This window comes from Lineus longissimus, chromosome 5 (genome assembly GCF_910592395.1).
Source record: "Lineus longissimus chromosome 5, tnLinLong1.2, whole genome shotgun sequence".
NCBI classification, from domain to species: Eukaryota; Metazoa; Nemertea; class Pilidiophora; order Heteronemertea; family Lineidae; genus Lineus; species Lineus longissimus.
Genome location: NC_088312.1, coordinates 10,310,207 through 10,321,674, shown reverse-complemented (window position 1 = coordinate 10,321,674; position 11,468 = coordinate 10,310,207). Strand labels below are relative to the sequence as shown.

General features: G+C 40.0%; 1 long non-coding RNA gene across 1 annotated transcript; it reads right to left on the bottom strand.

Annotated features, from left to right (window-relative positions):
- Window positions 1–5,739: 5,739 nt before the first annotated feature.
- Window positions 5,740–11,438, bottom strand: LOC135488403 (uncharacterized). The gene is made up of 5 exons (XR_010446966.1): window positions 11,329–11,438; window positions 9,511–9,586; window positions 8,868–8,936; window positions 6,379–7,059; window positions 5,740–5,812 (listed from the first exon to the last, which is right to left on the bottom strand). It is a non-coding gene; the product is annotated as an uncharacterized LOC135488403 (long non-coding RNA).
- Between the last annotated feature and the right edge of the window lie 30 nt (window positions 11,439–11,468).

Sequence of the window (11,468 nt, the reverse complement as noted above, 5' to 3'; positions counted from 1 at the left end):
ACTCCGAAAGCCCATAACAGGAGAAAACCAGAAGATAGTAATACTATCACACATGGTCTACTCCTTTACAAGATGTAATGTCCAAGAAAGACATTGCTAAATAGAGATCTTACACTAGTCAGACTCCACAACTTCAACTCTGCATGCTAATAATATGTTCATTTACTATTCATGCATGCATTAAACCTATTGTGTACGACTGCAGTAGAGCCATTTCAGCTAACAATAGGTCAGGTCAAGGCTGTCATCACACCATGACTAAACAGCTTAAGGGCCCAATTTAAATAACAAAAGGACCACATTTCTCATGGCCACTCCACCTTGAGGCTGCCGCTTTGCATCACAAAAGGTTGAGAGGTGACATGTTATTTGCATGACAAAAGACGTAGCTTTCGACATGGCAAAACTAGACAGAAGTGGGTATGCTAGTTTTTTGGCAAGTTGGAGTCTAAGATCTCTTTATTTTACTAACAAGGTCTACATTTATTACATGCAGGACAAAATGAAACGTCTTACAAAGTTGACGTTTTAATTACACTTTTCTCAAACCATTCAGTACCATGTCTAATCCAATTCTCAGTGGGGCAAAAGACCGTCTTCATAATCTGCAGAGCATGATAAATATGCCCTCGCAAGATCTCGAAGCAGTCGATTCTGTCGTCAGGAAATCTTTTGATATTCTCACAAATATCAATAAAATAATGAGAGTGTTTTCAACTATATAAGTTGAATGTGTCTTTTCATCAATACCTGGTTCCCAGGTATTTGGTAAAAGTGATTGAGGGAACGCAACTTCTTTAACTTCTTTGTGTAGTTGGTCAGTTGTCTCTGGTATTTTATGATACCAAGCAACTGAGCCAGCCAATGTTGGAAGGTCTTGGCTTAACTGCTCAGACCAATGCCTGTGGATTCTGTGGTACTGGGGAGATCGAGAAACAGTAAAAAAGGCCTACGTTCCATCGCAGACACATATGTTCCTTTTTCGCCTGGGGTTTAAGCAAGAAAGAAATCATATGAACCCCATGTCTCAAGTGATGGAGATATAATAATGAAATATCTGATGAAGTTGGTGATTATTTCAGGAGAAAACCATTTCAAGCAGTAGGGTCCTGATGTGCCCTAGGCTATTAGCTTCTGCCTTCATAAGCTAAAAATCAATTTTGCTTAAGACTTATTTGTTTGGGTACTGACATGCCCTATTGGCTCTCCATAAACGCCCACTCCACATTTCGCTTTCTTTCAAAAGATTTTGCCAGAAAATTGTTGATCTCTTGGATCATGGTGCCCCTGGTAACCAAAGAAACCCTCCTCTTAAATGTTATTCCTTCTTTATACGTGCATTATTTTAAACCATGACAACATATTGTCATTGCCCTAAGAAGGTAAATATATGCCTTCTCCCATCAGAAAATTTTAGGATTTTTATCAATAAAATCACCTTTCAATCAGATATTTCAATAAAAACAATAGGTCTAAGGTGACAAAAATACATCGTTGGGATGTGCTGGTCAGCAACATCCTTCTTCCTCCTGTCGGATGCTTCTCCATGCTGAAAAGAAACAAATTACATACAGTAAGGTTTATTGGTGCAAAATATCATCAGTGAAATATTCATTGTGCAGGAACATGTTCGTCTTGACCTGCAATGTTTTGAGATCGCTCTATCACTCACAAGCTCGATGGTGGTGATGCAAACACATGAGAGTCAAGATGGAACATGTTAAGTTCCTGCAATAATGAGGTTAAGATTTGATCAGAAACAAGAAACAACAACTGAACAGCTCTATCAATGTCATTATCATAACTGTTAGAAATTACTTTTCTTGGGTTGACATTTAACCTTACAAGAATGCCAACACAGAACTTATGCAGGGACTTGAGGATTGGGGCAGTTTATGCCATCTCAGCCGCCTGCGTGGTTTCATTGGTAAAGTTGTTGTTGCCATTAAATTAATTGATGTTGGTTGTAGTGTTGGGGAGGGGGGGTCCAATTGCGTCATTTTGCATCACCAGTGAGGTCACCAAGTGCCACAAGGACCCTACTTTAGAATACAGTGGAACCTCCCTTAGCATACACATCTCTAAAAGTACCTTCTCTCTTTTAGGACACTAACTTTGATTGTCTCCATTCAATTTGAACTCTCTAATCAGTACACCTCTCTTGTAAGCACAGCACTTATCAGTCTTGAGGATGTCCTTAATAGAGTAGTTCTACTGTGCTCACATCAACCCCCCCCCCCCCCCCAAGTTGCTACCAAATAACTTTTTCCTTTGCTAATCTCTTCTCTTCTTGGCCCAATGTCATTGAAATGGCCTGTCCTGGAAAGCTGATACTCCATGCAAATGCACCAGCATTGACCAACAGAGTTAACACTTTAGTGGAGCTTCCACATTTATCAACGTCAAACGCACTAAGGGCTACGAGGAACAACGACGTGAATTAACGTCACATTTTTCAACTCGGGGTAATGGTTTTCCATTTGAATTTCATTCAATCGGGTGGGTGCTGACAGAAAGACTTTTGAGGAATCTTCTGTACCCAGGCGGCTGCAATCATATGTCAATAAAGTTGTTGTTGTTTTTTGTTACCATTCAAAGCTCAACCTCACTGATATCTCAAACCTAAAACAATCATGCTGTACCACTTTCAACTACAACTTTTTCACAGTACTGTCTGAAATTCCGAAGGGGGAAAAGTAGGTTATCTTTCTAGATATTGATTTGAAACCTGCACCCTACAGTGTTTTGAGTATTTCCAGACCTCTGGTATCAGGGAACCCCTGAGGCTTGACACGTTAAAGGTTGTGTTAGGCCTCTGTATGTTTGGCCAGACTTCATGAAATCACATTACTGGCAATGGCCATGTTCAACTACTGCTCATTTAGCAGTTTGGGATTCTTTCTTAGTGTTCCAAAGCTCCAGTTGATAAAAATGCTTTGCTTTTGATATTCATGCAACCAGCATAACCAAGTTGTTTATGAGAGTGAGATATCAGTGGGTTACGAAGTGATTTTCTGTGATGGCATATTCAGAATCAATTAGTTCAATAGAGCATTTAAAGAGGCAAACGTGAGAGGTCATCATCACCGTGGGTTTGATGAAAATGGCACTGTAATTGGTGTCGCTAAAACAACGTTGGAAAATTATTCCTCAACAGAGAGCTCACCATCTCTAGAGAGCTCACCATCTCTTAATCAGGCCAATGGCTAACACCTTATCAAGGACATCTGAAAAACTGAAATTGATTTGTTTACATTACCTTGTGATGGCACCCTTCTGAAGGTATGAGATAGGCTGTCCTCTTGGTGGCTGCAGGATATCATGTCAGGGCTCTATGTCCATAGCTTTCCCTTAGTCCAGAGAGTCCCTTTGGAGTTGGATTGTCATTATAGTTTATTAGAATGACAGACATTTCGGTGTCCAATCCATCCCCACAGCAAACAAGTTCCCTTTCTGCTCTTAGCGAAGGTTCTCCTTGAATTGTTCTGTCAAGGCATCGTTTGCTGAGCTGTGGTTCGTCACTCCTGCACATGGCTATCCCTCTGCACAACCATTCGATCCACTGAATCCACTCGACTCTCGGTCGTCTGCCTGTATCTGTGAGCGACTGGAAAACAAAATTTAAGGTTACTCTCAGTCTCAATTTGTCCTTACGGTCATCTCGATTCTGTATAACTAAAATGAGCGCGATCGGTCGTAACGAGCGCCATCGCCGACGGACTATCATCGCCAGCAGGCTACATTGCTCCACCATGATTAATGCACTTGTGCCATAGGGTCTTTCATTCAGTTTCATCAAATTCACCGAAATCCTACACCGTTAAAAAACGAGAAGTTTGTAATTGAACTGCCGTTGCATAGAAATACAAATACCAGAAGCACCCAGTTTCAGCAAACATGTATGCATAATATCTGTTCTACAGCATTATGTATAACTGCAATTCTATTTTCCTGGACCACCAGTAATTATGAACAGCGTACCCCTTAAGTTCAAGCCCTCACTCGGCCCCTTATCTCATCGCATCTTGATATCTTGTCTGTCCCAAAAGTATAACTTGCAAGTTTCGGGTTTCTATTCTTGACATCAACAATGGTTGAAATTGTCACGCTACTTTTAACTCTTACCCCAGTCTATGCTGAGAGCTTTCAGTGGAACTGGAATTCAGATTAGCTGCTCAATCAGTACTACAACCCGAGCATTTTCAACTGGTGAGCCTGGGAGCTCATGACCACTTGTCAGAGACCCAAACAACTGCACAACTGCGGCTCTTCTACTTTTATTTTTGACACAGTTTGTGTTTAGTAAGGAGCAATGCAGTGACAAAACCATGGATGGAAAATCTAATAGCCTGTCTATTTTCAGTCCAGCCACAGAACATATGGAATATTTTTTGGCACACCCTGTAAATACACTTTAGAGATGAGTTCATTCGGTTTCACGAGTATGGCATATGCAGGTCCAAGGTTTCCCAATCAACGTGCGAAATCTCCCTGAAGTTGCTGAAGTCTTCAAGCAATATATGGGGGTATCGTCAACATAGCGCATCACTGCCCGAATAATCGGGTCGATCAAAACAAGGCGGCTGAAGTGGGTTTTTCAAAAATCATCGCTAGTTTCTGGAAGGGGTTGGATGTTATTTAAGAAATGTGTTCTTGTCTTAATTTTCTAAAAGCCTTAATACCGACGACCACAACGCTTTACTACTTGACACTTGATCTGCAATTCAATTCCAAACTGAGGTTGCTTGTACAGTTTGAGGATAAAATCCACCATTTTGCGACTCTACTTTACTCCGGAAATGAAACGAACTCAGCCCATGGCGTGTTCACCCATTTCATGATATACTGTCTTGTCATCTGTTTATATTTACCATATATGTATTGGATTCCTTCGTCATCCAAAATCTTTTGAGAGTCACATCTACCATAGCACGAATTGTAGATCTTGGTTGAGTGGTTGGGTCTTCTCGACAGCCATCATCTCAATCTGCAGAGGGCTAGATAACAGGAAAAATACATTCAATGACCTATCTCAAAATGAATAGATTGAAACCAAAAGATTATTTGTTTTCATTTGAGTGAGATGGTTGTTTCTCGCTTTAAGAATTCGATTCCAAATGTGGCCACCAGGGGACAAAGGTTAAAAAATGATCAATGAAGTCAAAAGCACACATCATGTCCAAGTCCATTTTTTTCCCATGTCGACAGGTGAGCACAATGGCCCTGGCCGTTTCATTTTATAAAGTGGCACTGTTGGAAAGATGCTCACGGGCCATTTTCTGGATCAAGTGAAGTGAGGATGTCTTTGGTTGGCAGCATTTTCTTGTGGAAAAATGTTGATCGGCCACACTCTTTGCTCAATTCACTGCTTCAATCCTTGCCCAAGTGGCATTATTCCTCAGGCCAAATTGCCTTGGATTTTTATATCCATCCTTACGTCTGATATTACTAATAACCATATATAAAATGTAACTCATGATTTGTCTAACTAATCAAGATCATCGAGGTCATGTTGCCCATTTGGCTGTTAACTTGAGCACTCTCGGTCAGGTGGTCTCACTCGGGGATAAAAGTTCATGACTTGGCCACCAGGGTGCAGGTTCGGAGACATGAAATATGATTTTTTTTCCCTCCTGGTTGGACAGTTATGAAGTTTGTTTCATGAGTAGATATAATATCAACCAGGACTATGTGATGCTCACCTCGCAGATTGCAACATCGTCCTTTGTGTCCCTTGTTCTTGTGTCCCTCGTCCTTGTGTCCCTCGTCCTTGTGTCCCTTGTGGCCCTTGTACAATGTTGGCTCGGGCTGCCTAAAAATAATCAAATTTTTGGTTAAGGGGTTTATCTTTTTTCTGAGCGTTTCTACAGCATGCTACTTTCACACTGGATCCATTAAAAAACTGTTTTCCAGAGAGCACTCTCCGGAATACGAATTGGCTACACCACACTTGGTCTAATCAGCATGCAATTTGATTTGAAAAGTGCAACTCTTGTTGCGTATTGTAGTAACGTGCCTTTCGCGTATGAATGTCTTGTCCCTGCCCTTTGTGGTAATTAGAAGATAATCAAGACAGGAACAAGCTAGTGACCTGCAAGCCCCCTGCCAATGAATAGACTGTTTTAATACGTATTAACGCCAACACTACACATTTCAATGAGAATCAGTTAATGCGAATTCAATAAAGCACATTCAATTGTATTCTGGAACCAAATTGGTTGAAGCGGTTTCAAATCTGTATGAACAGAATTGAGTGTGGCACCCCAATATGTATAAAAATTGAAATCGCACGTCAGATTGATACTTTTTAACATCATTTAAACATCTTTGTAATGTTTCTTTTAATCCAGACGTAACTGACGACTAAGTGATGCTTACCCTGTATGGCTCCAACATTGGCAGCAACATATTCTTCAGGTCCATCCAGTGTCTTCTCGGCTCTCGAGCTGGAGGCCGGCTCTCCTTCTTCATCGCCGTCTTGTCGATTTCAGCGGGTATATTTGTTAGCTTTGTGAGGCACAAGGAGGTTGAGAACACTGTTGTTATTCAAAGAGCCCAATGTCTTCGTCATATGTACTAAACTGGTTTAGCACAAGTCCCACACGGACACGCCTGACATTTCGTCCGACGAAATTCCGCAGGTTAACAACAGGCCTCTAACCCCAGTCATTCCATCCCCCTCGAGATCAGGTAGGGGATCGCTGGCCAGCTATTGCTTACTATTGTTAACAGTCGTAAGACTTATCCCGCCAACACTCTAAAACAAGGGGACCAATTGAATGACTAGCGACACGCAACCGTTAATTGCCCCCATCAATCAACCACAATGACTCAAGGGGAACACGTACTTTGAACCTAAGTCCATGTCATCACCGTCGAAACTTAGATGAGGACCGCAGAACAAAGTGGCAAGCATGCCTGGGACCCAGCCACCGTGCTTTGGACGTGAGTTAGACTCAGTCGCCAGACACGATAACCGAATACACCAAGCGTATAGCTTGAATCGAACCTGATCTATCATCGTCATTGGTCACCTGGCCTGGCCTGGACAACTGAAAGCTGAATAGGTTAAATAGATGATAAGCAGGAACCAAAAGAATTACAACTATTATAGCTAGATAACTACGATAGCTAGATAACTACGATAACTACTCTAACAACTAGAATAACAACAAGATCTACAAAATGAGCAAGACAGTGATCAGACACACTTCCAACTCTCACAACGGTCACCATACTCCATAGTCCCCCCCCCAACATGACCTCCCGCACCCTTTTCCTATCCCGTCTCAAACACACACACACACACACGGTTACAGGAAAATTCGTCCCCGGATAATTCGTCCCCGGAAAATTCGTCCCCGCAAATTCGTCCCCGGATAATTCGTCCCCAAGGAAAATTCGTCCCCGGAAAATTCGTCCCCGAGGATAATTCGTCCCCGAGGATAGTTCGTCCCCAGAAAATTCGTCCCCGAGGATAATTCGTCCCTGGAAAGTTCGTCCCCGAGGATAATTCGTCCCCAGAAAATTTTACAAAGTTGAAAGTTTCTGACTTTACTTTCCAAGACTCTTAAGTCTTGTCGAATGGACTGTAGTAATAACTACTACTTTCGATTTTTCTCATTCAATGTAACATCTCTCTTTACTACCCTACAAGCTATTTACCTACCCCACTATTTTCATAGGTAGAGGTAGGCAGGCGAAATATTTTATTGAAGAATTTAGAGTTTTTCTTTCATTCTGACCAGTAAAAATACTTATTTGTAAAAAATAGATTATTTTGCCTGCCTACTTCTACCTACTATGAAAAGAGTGGAGTAGGTAACTAGCTAGTAGGGTAGTAACTAGAGATATAACACTGAATGTGAAAAGTCGAAAGTAGTAAGTAGTAGTTACTACTAGAAAGTAATGTCAGAAACTTTCAACTTTTGTTTAATTTTCCGGGTACGAATTATCCTCGGGCACGAATTTCCCTGGGACGAATTATCCTAGGGGACATATTTTCCGGGGACAAATATTCTGGGGACGAAATTTTCCTCAGGGGCGAATTTTCCCGGGACGAATTATCCTCGGGGACGAATTATCCGGGGACGAATTTTCCTCAGGGACAAATTTTCCAGGGACGAATTATCCTCAGGGACGAATTTTCTGGGGACGAATTTTCCTAGGGGACGAATTTTCCGGGGACGAGTTTTCCGGGGACGAATTTTCCGGGGACGAATTTTCCTAGAGCCCACACACACACATCATATACTGTGGTTACGACTTTTGAACATCCACTGGCATGAATTGCTGATGGAGGCGTCACTGTCAATCTATATAACATGTTCAAAACTTCATGTAAATTGTAGCAGTGGCTTTATTTGTGCATTTTATAAAAATAAAGTTTTGAATCCTTGTTCTCTCAGAAAAGTGCACATGAAAATGTCCTTGCAATTGGGATAAAAGTTGTATGTGATTTGCGATATTTCTTAAATTTCAGTATTAGTTCATATACTTCATTGACAAGGCTTGGTCTATGACAAGTGTTTGACTTGCTTATTGGTTTGTTATATCTTTCACTGGTCATACTTACAATATTCAACTGTCAGTGTATGGCTTCTATCAGTTTTCAACACGTGATGCTTTGAAACCAAAGCACTGAATGCAGGCAAATCTGCCATCAGCATTGTCAGTTAATGCTTTAGCTTGCTGGCAGATTGCTGTAACTTAGAGTGACACATTTGGGGATTGACTTTTCACTTGAGGCCTTCAATAGCTTTGTTTTACTATTTCACTGTTTGAATATTTTATTCTAATAACGGTTAAAGAAAATTGACAGTGGCAACCCAATCAACAATTTGGGCAAGTTGTTACTTGATGCATACCCTTCATCTGATCGTCTTGTGGTTCATCCAAAAATCTTCGGTTGCAATTGCGGACAAGGTTTGTGGCATCTGTAATGATAAATTGGAACAAATGCATAATGCATGATTACAGCAATTCTAGTGTTTTCAGTCATGAAATTACTGCCTAAATATGATGTTGAAATACATGTACATCATTTTTAGTCATGAATTACATTCCTTCATGAAATTGATGGACTTTATTCCTTTTATTTCATACAAATTTGCCATTCTTACGACTAGTTATAACAAGGATTTATGCAATTTTGGGAATTAGGGAGTTGAGATTGGTGTTGGGGAAGGGTTAGGGTTTGGGTTAATGCTAGGAGGAAGGGTTAGGGTCTGGGTTAGGTTTAGTGAATATGACTGTCGTAAGAATAGCCAGTAGATTGTATGTAAAATCCAATGGAACCATCATAACAACAGCTGTGGCCTTGTACTTATTTAAACAATGTGAGCTAGTTCATTTCTCAAAACTCGTGATCAACCCTTAACTAGCAACCAATGAGATGGCATCACCGCTTCAAATATGGCCTCCTGATTTAGTGACCCGGTTGTACTCTCCAGTTCTTTTGCGCAAAAGCATGAATTGGAAAGTAAAAATCTAATACTATATTATACATACCTACATGTAACCCTTCACCTTGAAAACCATACCAGCGAGAATCTTTCGTTGCAATTGCGGACAAGGTATGCGTCATCTGTAATGATAAATTGGCACAAATTCATAGTTTCAAATTCCTTAAGTTAAGAGCATTTTTTCATTTTTGGCTCAAGTGACCTACAGTAGAATAGCTGTCCTAAGGGGCACAAATTGACTAAAATTTTGTGAACTTCATTTATTTTTCATTTCAAGCATTTTTACATATTTCTTGGGTTCTATTATGATCGGGGTTGTTGACTTGACCAACCTCTCAAGGTCACAGGCCGACAGGGTTCAAATTTTATTATTTCACCAATTGGTCGTATGTTTTGTCATTGTTCAATTGAGATGGTTCTTATTTGGTTGAAGGATAAATCTAAGTCCCTCCATGTGTACGCCAAATTTCGGCAAGATCAAAATTCAAATATGGCAGTAATCACTTAAATTTCATATTTTGTATATACCGAAGGGTGTTTGTTCAATTCCACTTCCATATACCGACAGCAAATTGATGCTGGGCAGTTCATGTTGATGGGTCATAGGCCTAGTGCCATTGTGCTTTTTGGCAACCCTTAAAAAGGTTCTTGGAAGTAGATTCTTTCTCTGTATTGAAAAATACAAGGTGAAAATACAAAGACAAGTTGCGCTCTTCAAAAATCCATTGGGTGTACAAAAATAAAACATGAATAACATCAAGATTCCTTTAGACAGAAGGTGATACCCACCTTGTAGAAGATTTGTGCTAAACACAAGTTATTTTGCTATTTCAGTCTTGAAATAAGTCAAAATTCGAGCAAAAACCATGTGCAGCATGCTGCAATGAATGTTCAGCCTGCACTACAGGCGAAGCATAGCAAGCATTGGAAGGCATAAAATGTGACAGGTAGTGGTTTTATGTAACACTCCCAATCATTCTTTTGAGGTTGGCTATGTCTTTTGTCGCTCCAAACAATCAAACAAAGGTGTCAGATGGCCAAGGCTAATCCAAGTTGCTAATGTGATTGGCCATAAGGAATAAATATTTGGGTGGGTCCGATTTGGAAATAGTAAAGGGCTAGGTGTCGTCAGTTGTATTGTTGAATATTTTTTCATCTATAATTTTTTTTTTGCTTAAACAGTTTCTTGCAATAAAAACCAAAAGGAAAAATGGTGCAAACCTGAATGATACTAGACATTTATTCACACTTTTCATTGAAAAATTTACTTTTTAAAAAGAATTCAGTGAAAAATTAGTAGGACGACTCAGTACTCGATGAAGTGTTGTAAGTCATGATGTGGTTGGTTTGATTTGTTTGTTTAATACAAAAAGATACAGCTTTTATTCCATTAAGATTCTCTTGGGGATTAATATCTTGGATCAAAAGATTTCATGAACAATTTAGAATAGCAAATCCAAACAAAAATAGAATACATGTTTGCAGACTTTTCACTTGATTTTCTTGATTGGGGGTAAAATTATGACCATGAGAAATTTATGAACATTCGGGGGGGGGGGGGCAATGCAAATGATATCCGGTCAGGGATAAAATCAATGGTCTCTTAAAAACGAGACAGAAATGAGTGACAACATGTGATTTATTTCAGTCAATTCTCAAGTTAATGTGATCATCTCAGGGATGAATTAATATTGGAGATAAACCAGAGTTCACATTGAATAGTTTAACTATAGCATGAATCCATCATTGCTCTAATTACTGAAATAATTTGCGATCACATTGAATGGTTTATTTCCAGCTTGAATCCATAGATCAATCCCTCAGATGACCACATAACTTGAGTTCCCATTGAATGACTTATCACCAGTATGAATCCACATCCCTCAGATGACCACATTAACTTGAGCTCCCATTGAATGGTTCATCATCAGTATGAATCCACATCCCTCAGACGACCACATTAACTTCAGTTCCCATTGAATGGTTCATCACCAGTATGAATCC